The sequence below is a fragment of the Silene latifolia genome, chromosome Y, assembly GCF_048544455.1.
Source record: "Silene latifolia isolate original U9 population chromosome Y, ASM4854445v1, whole genome shotgun sequence".
Classification (NCBI taxonomy): domain Eukaryota; kingdom Viridiplantae; phylum Streptophyta; class Magnoliopsida; order Caryophyllales; family Caryophyllaceae; genus Silene; species Silene latifolia.
In genome coordinates this window covers 79,049,999-79,065,260 of record NC_133538.1, presented here as the reverse complement: position 1 = coordinate 79,065,260, position 15,262 = coordinate 79,049,999, and the positions used below count along the sequence as shown (strand labels likewise).

At 38.3% G+C, this 15,262-nt stretch overlaps 1 non-coding gene across 1 annotated transcript; it reads left to right on the top strand.

Moving 5' to 3' along the window:
• The first annotated feature begins 14,542 nt into the window (after window positions 1–14,542).
• LOC141635694 (small nucleolar RNA R71) lies at window positions 14,543–14,649 on the top strand. Its single transcript, XR_012540362.1, has one exon. It is a non-coding gene; the product is annotated as a small nucleolar RNA R71 (small nucleolar RNA).
• The last annotated feature ends 613 nt before the right edge of the window (window positions 14,650–15,262 follow it).

The window sequence follows — 15,262 nt, the reverse complement described above, 5'->3', positions numbered from 1 at the left end:
AACAAAACTCCACCCAAGGGAAGAGAGCCGGGCAACGACAGCGGACCTCCTGAAGCATCATCGAACGGTCAACAAGGTTGAACGCATTCTGGAAATCAACCAGCAGCATAGAAAGCCCCACCTGAGCCCCCCCCCCCGAGCCTCAATGAGCCGGTTCAAGGCATACAAGATAACCTCTCCTCCACCGGACACACCCACCCCGAACTGAAGCCCATCAAAATAAGAAGATAAAGACGGGCCAACCATAGAAGCACCAACCTTAGAGATAAGCCGTCTCCAGACCGTACCAACAGCAATAGGATGAACTCCACCACCCGGTTCAACGAGTGGTGTGAGAGGGGCGCTGGCAATGTACTCACCCAGAGGAAGAGGACACCGGCCCTCAAGAAAAAGATTAACCACCCTAGTAATAGAAGTGGTCAAATCATCGGAGATAGCAACAACAGCGCCACTCAAACAGTCCATAAGGTGCTGGGCACGAAAACCATCCCTCCCACATGAAGTACCACGAGGGAAGCTCCGAATCATATCCAAGACCACCGCCGAAGAGGCAACCAGAGGACGATGATCCCCAGACAGAGGAGGCAATGAAGGAGGCGGGGCGACATGATGCTTCTCACGGAGGGCCACGAGAGTGGCATCGGAGTAGGGGGCGACCCCAGAGGAAGAAAGCACCCGTACAGCAGCAGTATAATGGCCATCAGAAATCTTCCGCCGATATTATTATTATTATTATTATTATTATTATTATTATTATTATTATTATTATTATTATTATTATTATTATTATTATTATTATTATTATTATTATTATTATTATTATTATTATTATTATTATTATTATTATTATTATTATTATTATTATTATTATTATTATTATTATTCTGTCTCATACATAATTCGTATATAAATACAATATAATATTATTTATATAATTATAAAATACGGAGTATTACAATCTTCCCCCTTAAAAAGAACTTCGTCCCCGAAGTTCACCTCACTCTCTCCTTTCCACAAATCTCATGCACTCTCTTGCATCTCACATGTCTATTAACCGTATACGCTCTTTCTAAACATCGCACTCATCCCAAAGTTCGTCACTCAATTCTCAATACTTTCTCACATTCTGTACTTTCTCTTTCCTTGATTTCTGAATTGCTACATTCACTCCCCCTAAAAGAGAACTTCTCCCTGAAGTTCAACTATCCAACCTCATAGTGTTCTCTCATATGGTCATTACTAAATTCCACAAATGTTTATGTTTCAGGTTCAACACTCTATCTTACCTATTGCAAATCCATTATCAAATCTCGTATCGTGTTATGCCATTGCTATAATCCCAATCTAGAAAACCTCTCTAGAAGTCTCTCTACGGGTACCCCTACGAGCCTCCCAAAGGTCAAGCGCCAGGTCTAACCCACGATTCCAATCTATAATCCCATGACTAACTCACAACTCAAGTCGGTTATAAGCATATGTATCTATCACGGTGTATAACTCAATTTTTATTACATATCTATATCACGTCAACCTCATACATTAACATGTGTTCATATCAAAACACCAACTATACGGACTCTAAGAAAAAATTAACTAATGCCAGATTCTTATAATGTGACTCAACCACATTCCACATTCCCATTTCCAAACATCATGCCATGCATATACCGTGTCAAATCCACCACGTGATCACACACGTGCTTTCATATCCGTTCTCATCCATCATCACCCCTTCCGCTTATACGGAAGACCACAGTCACTATCACGCAATGACCACTATGTGACACATAGCTTTGTATTTTTCATCTTACTTTTACACAATAAAAGAAAACAAAATCACGTCAATTAATCATATATCCAACAATATTATCACATCATTTGTCATCCAATTACTCATGTTAAATCACGATTTCCATTTAATTGCAACATGCCACCCAAGATGATCAAACGTAAACAATTCACAAGGTCTCATCCATATGGGGTCAACATATTCATCCGAAACTAACCAAACAATAAAATTCACGAAAATAAGGGTATACACCCCATACTAGGTCGAGTATTGACAAAATAAGGGTTAAGGCAGACCACTTGGTCGATTATAGGAGGCCACTCGGTCGAGTGCAGGGTGCACTCGGTCGAGTGCCACCTGGGAAGAATGTTATCATTCTCTAACTCGTTCCCAAGCTTTTCTATTTCATCACTCGATTAGGCACTACAACTAGATCACGATGTACACCGTGGGTGTTTCACTTGACGAGTGGGAGGCAACTGCACAACAACATCTATACTACCGCTTATAGGACAGAATTTCACCAACTACTTTCACACGTCATGCATGCATACTTAAATCAAACGGTTATGCTATATAACACCAATAATAAAGTACCTCAACAATATGATTGAATCCTCAAACATTATATGTCACACTCTTACTCTCATAACCACGAAAACCAAGCTTGGTAATACTAAATCCACAACTTTATCTCACAAATAACATTTCCCGAAAATTCGACTTTAAAAGGGAAATCTCTTCTCTTTGTCTCACAAAATAACATCCCGTCAAAAGGCCGACATCGGCATAATAATATGATCATCACATACCATATTACACATGTACACTGACTTTCAAATAGTTTCGCCATACATTTCTCACTACGACCCTTACTAGACATATTGCACCCTCAATTCTCCTTGGTCACCTCAAATTCAACCTAATATCTTCTTATATTCCTATTTCATAAATCTTTGCTATCATCTATCAATTCTCGTCAATCCTTGAATTCAATTTACATATTCTCACAATTATGAACTACCCAAATTATCACTTTATTCTAACCTTAGATACCTCAATTGCTTTCTCACTATTCCACCATTCAATCTCATTTATTTATCAACTCAAGATTTCCAAGTCATGTTCAACCACAATATCCCTCAACATACAACCCAACCTCACTCACTATGCATAAGTTCAATCAATCAACAAAGGTTCGACCTAGATCACGCATCACTCATTGTCCACAAGGCCATCTCATGCAATCAACTCACTCACTCACAACTTTGTATGGGGTAACTCATCTTCTAGTGTTTCCAAATTCCCAACTTGATATTTATACATAATTCCACACTTCAACCCTTCACCTGAATCCCTTAAATACATCAATACCGCTAGACAACGAGACACAAACTCATATATGACTAATTTCCATTCCATGTTCGCTTTCCCACAATAGTTACACCACCATATAACCGAACCAAAATTATTTCTAACACATTATCCAAGGTTTCAACCAATACTATTCTCATTCATCAAATGACCTACCATTCACGACGCCGTACAAGTGCCTCTCTTCCTCAAAGTCAATGACCACGTCAATTATCAAATTTACCTAAATTTCAATAAAACACGTGTTTCTCATTTAAAATCCTCAAGATGCAACACTCACTCATCTTACATTATTAGCACTCTTTATCCTCATGGCTCATCGACTCACGCTCGTTTCACATCCTCTCCAACACAACCATATATACCTATACGTCTCCACTCATCACGACTATATAACCCCTCCCTCAGGGCAGACTAGGCATTGACTCACATATAAGCAAAACAACACATTATTAGTAAAATGGCAACATTATGAGACAAGTAAACCATGTTTTAAACACGAACATGTAAAATTTAATCGTATACCCTATGCTATAAAAAAATTTTGGCGAAATTTTCAGATAGGATTCTCAAATTAAATCAATGCATAGCACTATTAACAAAATTGAAGTCATATCACTCAATTAAATCAAGAAGATTTTAGAGCAACATTTTTAAATTCTTAGAACTTACCCAACATTGTTAAACAACATTTGGATCAACACATTACTATATCAACAAGGACTAAGTACCAACAAACAATTAAGTCACATTCGAGAGAAAAAATCAAAACTTTTCACCTTTCGATGGAATTTCAAGGGATTTTGGATGACACCTTAAAAATGAAATTTGGATTCAAAATGATACATGCCGTCACTAACCCAGATGGTGCCTCACTAGTTAATTAACTAAGTTTCAAACACGAAAAATCAAAATTTAGGAACAAACCTTAAAGTTTCGAATATTTTGCAACAAAATTTTCAAGACAAAATTTCAAATGTAGGAGAAAGTTGGCAATAACAACCAAGTTTTGGTCCTTGTTAAACCATCAACCAAACAACAAACATAAAATCAAATTATTGACTCTAGAACATATATTTTCGAGTTCTTAAAAAAAAATTGAGCAAAATTCAACAAGAAATTCTATACTTGACATCATAAATGAAGTAGAAGGTGACTAATATCATGAGTCACATAAAATATGCAATTAATTAATAAAATTTGAAGGAATAAGCATAGCTTCAAACCCGATCAAATTGGAAAATAAGAGGAAAGAAAACCTCAATTACATGGTGAAATCAGTCGAATTAAGGAATTAAAATAGGGAAAAACTTGAATTAAGGCAACAACCAATCAACAACGATGTTTACAAGCAAAATGATCTTAAATGAATGAATAAAGAGATAAAATAAGGCAATAATGCGATTTTAGCTAAATTCACAACCCAGAAATTGGCACTCGGTCGAGTGCCGAGTCCACTCGGTCAAGTGCATGTCCACTCGGTCGAGTGACTCACTTCCAGAAAGTTTTCATGTTTCTGGACATGGCCCACTCGGTCGAGTGATAGGGTTCACTCGGTCGAGTGACTTGTGCTCGGCCGGGTACTAGCTCGCACTCGGTTCGGTGCCCCTCTATGGTTTGCAATTTCCGACTAACGAATACCATTTTATACTAATGACTAATCCACTAACAAACATTACTAATCACACTTTAACCATATTATTGGTGAAATTCAAACATATACGGTATTAAAATGCCTAAAGATGGGCACATTCTCACATGATAACCATATCATAAATAACGATATAATGCAAGAAACCGATCAATTAGTTATAGCACACACGGAACCACGCTACATTTTACATATTATCATACATTAAATGGACCAAAATATGATGTAAGATACTTAACTATAATATAAAATACATGTAATCACGCAACATTTCAATTGAGTAAGTAAATCATGCAAGATGCTAAGTAGAATTCATATCACGCATGCAATCAAACAACATGTCACTTTGCATTTCCCGACTCATAACCACTCACGTAGTGACCAATCGAAACAATAGGATCTAGTCTTGAAATGAGGGATCCTACTCACCCAAAAATGACCTCCTATTGCACTTAACTCGGGTTCATTTTATTAGACACTCCTAAATTCATTTTGGTTCATTGGTTTAGGTTCCAAAATCGTCGCTCTGATGCCACTTTGTAACACCCCAACTATCCGGCCAAGATAATTGGAGTGTTACCATTTCAGTTTCCCTAGGTAGGGTTTCAAAACTCCAATCAAAGAACATTTTAATAATGTAAGGTTTAATGAATTACATAAATGTAAACAAATGAATAAATAAAATACAACTCGTGACATCGATACTCTTCTAGCCAACTAGACTCGTCTCGTGATATCATCAAGCTCATCCCGTCTCCCGCGTACTATACAAACAAACCTAACATAACCTGCTCCCCATATAACCAAATTATATCATATGGATCAACACAGGCCACCCCAAGAGAGATAGGTGACAAGACATAGACACACAAACGTCAGTTTCATTAAATAATTAAAGTGTGACTCGACTCAAGTGTGTGCACATGCAACACGACCATGATAAGAATGAACCACCATTAATAACCACCACCATGATACCGGGACACGCCCAGATATACCGAAAATCACACTGGTACCATGACACGCCCAGACATGCCGATCACCACACTGGTACCGGGACATGCTCAAACATACCGATAACCACAAACAGGTACCGGGACATGCCCAGACGTATCGAGTCCATAAGCCAACCGGATCCCCTGCCGGACATCATGTCTAACCACACGCGTCCCTCCAAACTCAAGTCATCAATGTGCACATCCCTCATGGAGTGGTGGTCGGACTAGCGTTTTCGGTTACTTGTCGTTAGGAGCACCTAGATCAAAACAATATTTATAACTTCACAAACTACTCTACTATTAGTAAAGAGGTAAGTAAAGGTCGGATCCCAAGGGACGGGTATTGATGTAGGATTTTTGATTGCAAGTAGTGGTATATAAGGGTGTCACAATTTGGATTGAGATAAGAAGATCACTAAACTAAATAACAATGTTAATAAAAAAGCAAGATGATTAAAATGAGATGTAAACAATTGATTAAAAGAACTAGGGTGTCATGGGTTCATAGGGGATTCATGGGAATTGATCATACAAACATATTCTCAAATTATAAGCAAGCAATTATTGTTGTGATAGGATCGAGTTGGTTTATATCTTACAATCCTAGGAAGGTTTGGGTCCAGGAGCCGAATTGATTAGATTTTAAAACACCTACAAGTCGGCTTAATCCTCCCTACTCAACTATATGCATGGTTTAATGAGACTTGAGTTGCTTTATGTCTTACAAGTCTCATTGAAAAGGTATGTAATGGGTAAAAAATGCAAGGATTCATAGCCTGGCATTTCATCAAACATAGCATGTGCATAAGTTGAGATCACAACAAGCAAGCAAATAAATTATGTGAACATATTAGATTAAGCATGCATCATCCCCCATGTTGGTTTCCCCTAATTCCCCATTAACCCTAGCTAAGAGACTACTCACTCATTATCAAATTTAACATGCTAACAAGGTTGTCAATCATATTAACAAAGCAAAACATGATGAATAAATGGAAATGATTAACAATAACTGAAACAAGGGTTAAGAGAATTATACCTAATGATGATTCCAAAATAATAAGCAAAGAATAATAGAAGTACTTGATGATTTATGGAAGGTGGTGAATCTCAAAATAATACCCAAATAATCTTCAATTACCCAAAATAAATGATGAACAATAGAGAAATTAAGGAAATAATATTTGTATTAATGTTTAATTAATAGTTGATTACAAGATTAAAATGAGAGTAAGATTTCATAAGAAGAACATGATAATCCAATTAGTACAATGGGGTAATTATACTAAGGATTAGGTACATAAATTAGGGTTACTAAGGGCTTAAATGATGATTAAGACCCTTCAGAAAAGTTGAGAAAGTGCTCCTCTCGAAGGAGATGCTTATTTCCCTTTTGCTAGTCTTAAAGGAATATACGCATCCCGAGTGGACTGAGGAGGAGACGGCTTACACTGTGAAGGAATCTGAGCAGCCTGAGGCATGGGACACACGGATTGTAGAGGGCTAGGACGAGCGGACTGGCTACCAGACGCTCGGATTGTAGCCAGCCAGGACGCTCGTCCTGTGGCCAAGACGCCCGGATAGTAGCTCAGCAAGGTTTCTTCTTCTTTTCTTCTTTTCTTCTTCCAACAATCCTCAAGGATTTTGTTGGGGATGCAGGGATCTTCTCATCATTGCCCATTTACTTCATTATTTACATAGGCCTTCTAGTCTTGTCTTTAATTTGATGCTTGGTCATTAGATTCGATCAATTTAGCTCAATTTTGCCATGAAAATGCAAGGTTTGCACTCCTCTCCTACCAAGGAGACAAAACCTCAAAGAATATACAAAACGAAAGACTATAGATAGTAAATTTTCCCAATTATGCACTAAAAAGCATAGGAACGAGGCTAATTCGAGGACTAAATGTGCTCAAATATTGGTCACATAAAATATCCCCAAACCGAACCTTTGCTCGTCCCGATGAAAGAGGTGACAAAACTAGGACCCTTATTTAAACTAACCTATTAATATAGCCGATATGAGACAATTAGCGGGTTCACTCCGCCCCTTCAACTCATAACAAGACAACCATGAGGTAGGATGCCTTCTTGCAAGGCAAGGTGGGTCTTGCCAAAATGGCGAGACATCCAAGCATTAAAGCACACAAAACAAGTAATGGATGCATCTACAAAAGAATAACCACTTTCCTCATCTAAGTGGCGAAATTATCTAAAGGGGAAGCAATTCAAGGGTATACATTCCATTATAGATATGGTTTCTTCAAACTACTAAGCCTAGAAGGATACCAATAAATCACCTCCAAGTTGTGTCAAGCTAGGGTACCTTTGTCCTCAATCGTTAAATGCTTTTGTCAAGAGTAGACTCCCTATGGTGTTAGAAACACTGGAGGATCGCGGAATTCCCCTTCTTGCCTAGACAAGAAGAAGGGTCGTCCCCTCTCTACCATGCACAAAAGTGGATTCGATGGAAAAGGGATCATTTGAATTTGAGTTTCATATGGGAGTTTGCTTTGTTGTTGTTTTTCCCCCCAATTTCTTGTAGCATATAACATTTTGAGAACATTTCTTTGCCATTTCTTTTGATGTTTGGCATTTTCAACACTTGACAATTTTTCAACTTTTTGCATTTCTTTTAAACATTTTCAAAGTCACCCCATTTGTAGTGAGGGTTCTAATTTTTGAAGCATAGGAGTTTTCATTTTTGTTACTCCTCTTTTATTTTGATGCAATTGCAAACTTTTTCTTTTCTTTTCATTTCTTGAACTCAAATTTTGGAACAATTTTTGTGCCCATTCCCTTTGATGACAAAATGTGGTAGAACATGGATGATGGTTGGTTGCATGGTTTCAAGGGTCACCTTGGAATAAACGGTAGCCAAGTAGTTATCACACCACAAGGTACTCTTGACTAAGCCTTAATCCATGGGTCAAAGAATACTAGCATGACACATCCTAGGGTGTTTTACAAGTATTCTAACAAGCAAAGTCTTAAGAATAAAAAGTATCTACAAGGGCCTTATATACACTTGTCAAACTTCCCAAATAGATGCTTTCACAAATTTTTTCCTAAATGCAACTATATGCTATGATGCAACTAACATTTATACAACCTAATGCATATGCTTCTACCAACTAGTATGCCAAATAATCTAAATGCAATCCTAAATTCACATTGTTTATACCGCATCAATCAAAATAAAGCCACATAGTCATTAACATAAAGAGGAAAAAGGAGATTGGAAAGATCATACCATGCGGTCTTCTATATCCTCATGTCTCGGATGTGGCGTAGTCGATCAATGTGAAAAAGGATGAACAAACAAAATATATACAAGACTACACTACAAAGGAAACGAACATGTTTTTGGTTTTTTTTTGAATTTTTTGTATTTTGTTTTAATGAAATTAAAAGACATATTTTTGGATTTTTCAAATTTTTGGATTTTTATCATTTTTTTTTTTAAAAAGCCAAGTTAGAATTTCCCATCCCCACACTAGTATGGACATTGTCCTCAATGGCCAATACGATAGGAAATTTTGCAATTTATATGAAAATGCATGATTTCTAAACTAAATGCAAACTATATGATATATAAACAAGAGTGAATGCAAACTAAGCTATGCTATATGATGCAGGGTTTTTGTTATGGTTGAGAGCATAATTTAGATTAGCTCCCAATGCATATGCATAAACTTCCCCAAACAAAAATAGACACTATTTCTAATGTCAAAAATTGGGGGAGTTCATGCATAAAAAAATGCAGTGCATGAAACTTAAAATTTGTCATTTTGGATTTTGAAAATGGGAACGATAAAAATGAATACCTTAATGGAACCAAGGTGTTAGTCCTCCAATGTTGCTAGGACTCCACAAAATGATCAAGATAAAATAAAAAACAAGAGAAGTAAACAAACCATAAAGGAGGTGTAAGCATGTAGGATCCTCCAAGTGTTTGCTAATCCTCACCCATCGTGTCATCATCATCATCATCATCATCATCATCATCAACTTCCTCACTTGAGGCATCATCAACCTCTATGGATGTGGAGTCATTTTCACTCTTACTTTCACTTTCTTGTTCATCCTCATTTTCCTCTTCTTCTTGAACTTCTTCATTTTCAACTTCTTGCTCATCACTCTCATCAACAACCATCTCCTCTTCACCCGGTCTAACCTTTAGAAGCGCTAGGAAAGAATACCTCCTTATCCGCCCAACTAGGCAAAAGACAAGATGGATCGAGAAGTCCTTGCCTAGCAAGATGTAGGAGGGGCGGATATTGTGCTTTGTATGCATCAACTCTATCATTATAAGCTTGTTTATAAATTTCCCTCATCAATAGAGTCAAGTAATCATTTCCCGCCTTGGCATTTTCGGGGTTGAACTCGTGGTAGTCAAATGGATAAGGTGGGGTGACAATGGAGGAAGAGGGCTCGACAACTTCTTCCCCTTGGTGTTGAATGATGTATTCGGCTTCTTCGGAGAGTGGGAGAAGGTAATTTGGTCTATGAACATTCAAGCGGCAAATCTTGTTAGGCAATGTGAAGGATTTAGCTTTATTTTTCAACCACCCAAATTTGTTATCAAGAGTATCATTCTTGACCCATTTGAACTTTAGAATCATGGTGGGCAAATCGATGAGATGGCCTCCTTTTACCGGTGTATAAGTGTTATTCTTGTTGAAATTCCGGTTAAAGTGCTTAGCCAAATAATTAACTAATCCTCCATTGGCAATAAAGGCCGTGCCTTCTTTGCCACAATTAACATTAAGCCATCTATCAATTAAAAGTCGTAAAGCATTGTATGGCTTGGTGAACTCTCTCCCAATGTTCAAAGTCGATTCAAGAAGAACAAAATCAAGTTCGGTAAGATGATTTGTGCCTTTCCTAGATATCAAAGTATTCCCAACAACCTTATGTCATACTCTTATGCCCGGATGATGGACTAAGAGAGCACGAAAATCATGATAAGATGTGAATTTCTTTCCGGAAATGGCCTTCCATAGAGGAGCAGGGTCATACTTGGTAGGCTTCTTTGTAAAAGTCGGGTTATCACTAAGGCCAAATATCTTACCAATTTCGTCATAAGACAAATTTCTATCAACATTCTCGAGACGAAACTCAATATTGGTTAGGGTCTCCACCTTTGTGACTTTCAAAGAGCTCAAAAACTCTAAGGTGAGGGAGGAGTAGGTGAATTCTTGCATTTCAAACGATTTACTCAATCCCATAGACTCGAAAAAGGTCTTTGTTTGCTCAAGAACACCCAATTTTGACAATGTATCTTGACAAATGAACTTGGTAGGCATGATGGTTTTCTTAGCAAAGAGAATAAATTTCTTTCTATGGGAGTCGAAAGTGAAAATTACCTGCGGATAATCGGCTAATTGTTCAATGACCGGACTAGTAGAAGTAGTAGCTTCCATAGGAGGATCTTGTTCTTGAATCTCCAACCTTGCATTATGGAATACCAATGCCTTTGATGCTTGTTTGTCTTGAAGAGCTTGTTGTCTCTTAGAAAGGTTCTTCTTTTGGGGTTGCTTGCTTCCACCTTTTGTTCTTGCCATACTCCTTTGCTTAGTAACACCAAAGAAAGCTTGAAATCTTCAATTTCTTCTAATACCCAAATCGATTTAGGATAGATGAATGTTGCCTTGTATCCCAAAAATCGACTTAAAACTCGAAGATTTTCGTATTTTAATCACTTGTTGTTGCTAAAGGAGTGATGAATTTTAGTTTTGAGGAAGTTTGGATATGATTTGGTTGATTTTGGTTGAGAAATTTGATTTTTGTTGATGGAGAGGATGAGGGTTTTGGGTAGTGTTTGTGTTTGAAATAATGAAAATGAATTGGGAAGGAGGGGTTTAAAGACCCGTTGAATTTTGAAAAGCAGAGGGAGATGAGCGGCCTGCCCTCGGGACGCTCGGATTCTTCAGTTTTTAGGTTCAAGAAAAACGCCTGGGGACGAGTGTCTCGAAGGTAAGACGAGCGAATTCTTGAGCTGGGACGAGCGTCCTATGCTGGAACCGCTCGGATTCCTTTCCAGGGAGAAATCCAAAAATTGGCAGTGTAAAGACGAGCGTCTTTTCCTCCGGGACGACTGTTCTGGCTGAGACGAGCGGATTCCTTGCTGGGACGCTGAGATTCTCAGTCAGACCCAAAATATAATTCTGCAGCTTCACAAGACGAGCGTCTTATGCGCTGGATGCTCGAGTTCATTTCGAGACGAGCGGATTCTTCCTCGCGACGCTCGGATTCTGCCTCTTCCACACGGATTCAGGTCCATCCGTGGGTGCTTTGTAACCCATATCATTTCATTCTTAAATTCTTGTGTTCTTCATTGTGGGGGCACTACAAAGGCATGGATAGCCTAGGAAATTGCTATCCTCACACTAAGTCAAAACACTACACATCAATACACTCATAACTCCCTCCCTCACTTCTCTCAAAATGATGAAACTCTTGATCAAGGCATAGAAATTTAAATCCAAAAATGACAAAAATGCAACATGATAATTAAAATGCAAGTTAGGGAGTTAGAATATTTACAAATGGTGGTTTAGGGAGGACTCCACCAAACTCTCATCCAATAATGAGATGTCAAGGGGGCATGTTCAAGGTGTTATTGATGTTACTCAACACCTTGAAGAAGTAGTCGAAAGCTTGTTCATTGTCATGATAAAGATTTTCAATAGACCTTTGCACTTGTTGTTCTCCATGATGGTCTTGAGCCATAGCATTACCCATATAGGGATTGAATATCCCTTCAAACTCATCATCCCAAAGACCGCATAATTCGTCCACTTGATCACTAAAAATGTCTTGAGTTGATGAAGACAACTCTCCTTCTTTCTTTTCTTGGCCAATGAGACCTTCTTCTTCACTAGTCATGGGTGAGCTTTTCAAGCTCTCTTTGTTGCAATTTCATTGCTCTTTTGATGGAGCATCATCCACTTTTTTCTTCCATTGAGATGCCAACTTCTTCCTATCATCTTGCCTGCTATAGTGATCAACCATAAAACATGGCTCAAGCAATCGTGGAGCTCTCATAGTCTTGTCAAGATTGAAAGTGATGGTTTCATCTCCCACTTCAAGGGTGAGCTCTCCATGTTTTACATCGATCACCGCTCCCGTGGTGTGCAAGAAAGGTCTTCTCAAAATAATAGTAATGTTGGAGTCTTCTTCCATGTCAATAATAACAAAATCCACCGGGATGAAGAATTTGCCAATTATTACGGGAACATCTTCCCATACCCTTAAAGGTGTCTTTGTTGATCTATCCGCCATTTGATGCGTGATGTTGGTGCATTTGAGTTCTCCCATTCCTAGCCTCTTGCTTACCTAATATGGTATGACATTAACACTTGTCCCAAGGTCACATAAAGCTTTGTTGATCGTGGTGTCACCAATAGTGCATGGAATGGAGAAACTTCCCGGATCCTTGAGCTTTGGAGGTGAACTTCCTTGTAGAATAGCAGTGCTCACTTTAGTGAAAGCAATAGTCTCAAGCTTCCGGATTGATTTCTTCATTATAAGGATATCTTTCATATACTTTGCATAGGCGGGAACATGATTGATCAATTCCGTGAATGGAATCGAGACTTCTAAATTCTTCACAATCTCCATGAATTTTCCAAGTTGGTCATCAAACTTAGGCTTAGCTTGACGACTCGGGAATGGAAGTCTAATCACAATAGGCTTCTTTTCTTTTCCTTTTCTTCATCTTTCTTTAAAACTTCTTGAATGGTGGGTTCTTCTTCTTTAGAGTTTTCAACAACTCTTTCCTTGTCACTAGGATTCACAATATCTTCATCAACGGGCTTCTTCGGTCCTTCGGTCCTTCATACCTTGTACCACTCTTCAAATGGATGGCACTCACCGATTCTTGTCTTGGGGGATTACCTTGAGGTGGTAATTTCCCCTTTTGTCTTTGTGAACTTGAAGATGCTAAATGAGACATTTGGGTCTCAAACATCTTTGTGTGAGCTAGTATGTTGTTAATGGTGATGTCTTTTGCTTGGCTATCCTTTTGCATTTGAGTGAAAAACTCTTGTTGGTTCTTTTGCATTTGGAGGACCGCTTTTTGAACATCAAAACCTTGGTCATTTGATTGAGTGTATGGAGTTTGATTTTTGGTAACCTTGGTTTTTGTTGTAAAATGGTCTTTGATTTTGGTTTCTCATTGGAGGTGGGGTGTATGTTGGTTGAGGGCTTTGAACATTTTGGCTTTTGTATTAGAGATCTGGATGGAACTTGGTGTTTTCATTGTAATAGTTGGAATAAGGGGTACCACTCTTGTATGCTTAAAAAGCATTCACTTGCTCACTTGTTCCTCTACATTCACTTTGGTCATGTCCTAAAGTTCCATAATTCTCATATATTCCACTTGGAATTGATGAAGATGCCACCATGGCATTAACATGTTGCATAGGTGATTTGGAGGCTTCTTTAAGGTTAGCCATAGCCTTCTCAAACTTCAAGTTAATGGTATCAATATGAGCACTAAGTTGAGCACCCAATTGAGTAATAGAGTCCACTTCATGCTTTCCTCCTCTAGTAGCCTTTCGAGGTCTACTATATTGTGAGTTATGGACCGCCATTTCCTCAATCTTGTTCCATGTTTGATTATCGTCAACTTCGGTGAACATACCATTTGATCCAATGTTGAGAATGTTTCGGGAGTCTTCATCAAGACCATTCCAAAATTGTTGTACCAAGAACCACTCTCTAAGTCCATGATGAGGGCATGAGCGACAAGTTCCTCTGAATCGCTCCCAATATTCATACAAAGATTCTTCGTCCCTTTGTTTTAACCCCGTGATTTGGGCTCTTAGCATGTTAGCCTTTTCCGGAGGGTAGAACTTTTTGTAGAAAGCAAGAGCCAATTTCTTCCAAGAGTCAATACCAAGAGTTTCCTTATCAAGTCTCTTTAACCATTATTTCGCGGTACCAATCAAATAAAAAGGAAAAAAGACCCATCGAATTTGGTCTTGAGTCACTCCGGTTTGTGAAATCGCATCACAATAGTCACAAAAAGTCTCCATATGAGAATGAGGGTCTTCACTAGGCATCCCCCCAAATTGGCTTCTTTCGACTAATTGGATAAATGCGGATTTAGCAATAAAATTTCCGGTCAAGTGTTGTGGTGTGGGAGTATCATTTGGTAGGTTCTCCTCGGTTGGTACAGAATGTGATGAAAATTTAGGCATTGTGGGTTGATTTTGTGGTGGGTTTTGTGTTGGGTTCTCCTCTTCTTCTCTTGCAAAAGGGTTGATGAACTCAATATTGTTTGGTTTAATATCCACAATTTCACCACTACCTCTCAAAGTATTTCTAGCAAGTCTTCTATTGGTTGTCAAAGTTCGTTCAATTTCGTGATCAATGGGTAACAAGTTACCTTGTGATCTTCTAGACATGCAAAATATCAAACAACTTGAAAACAATTAGAGA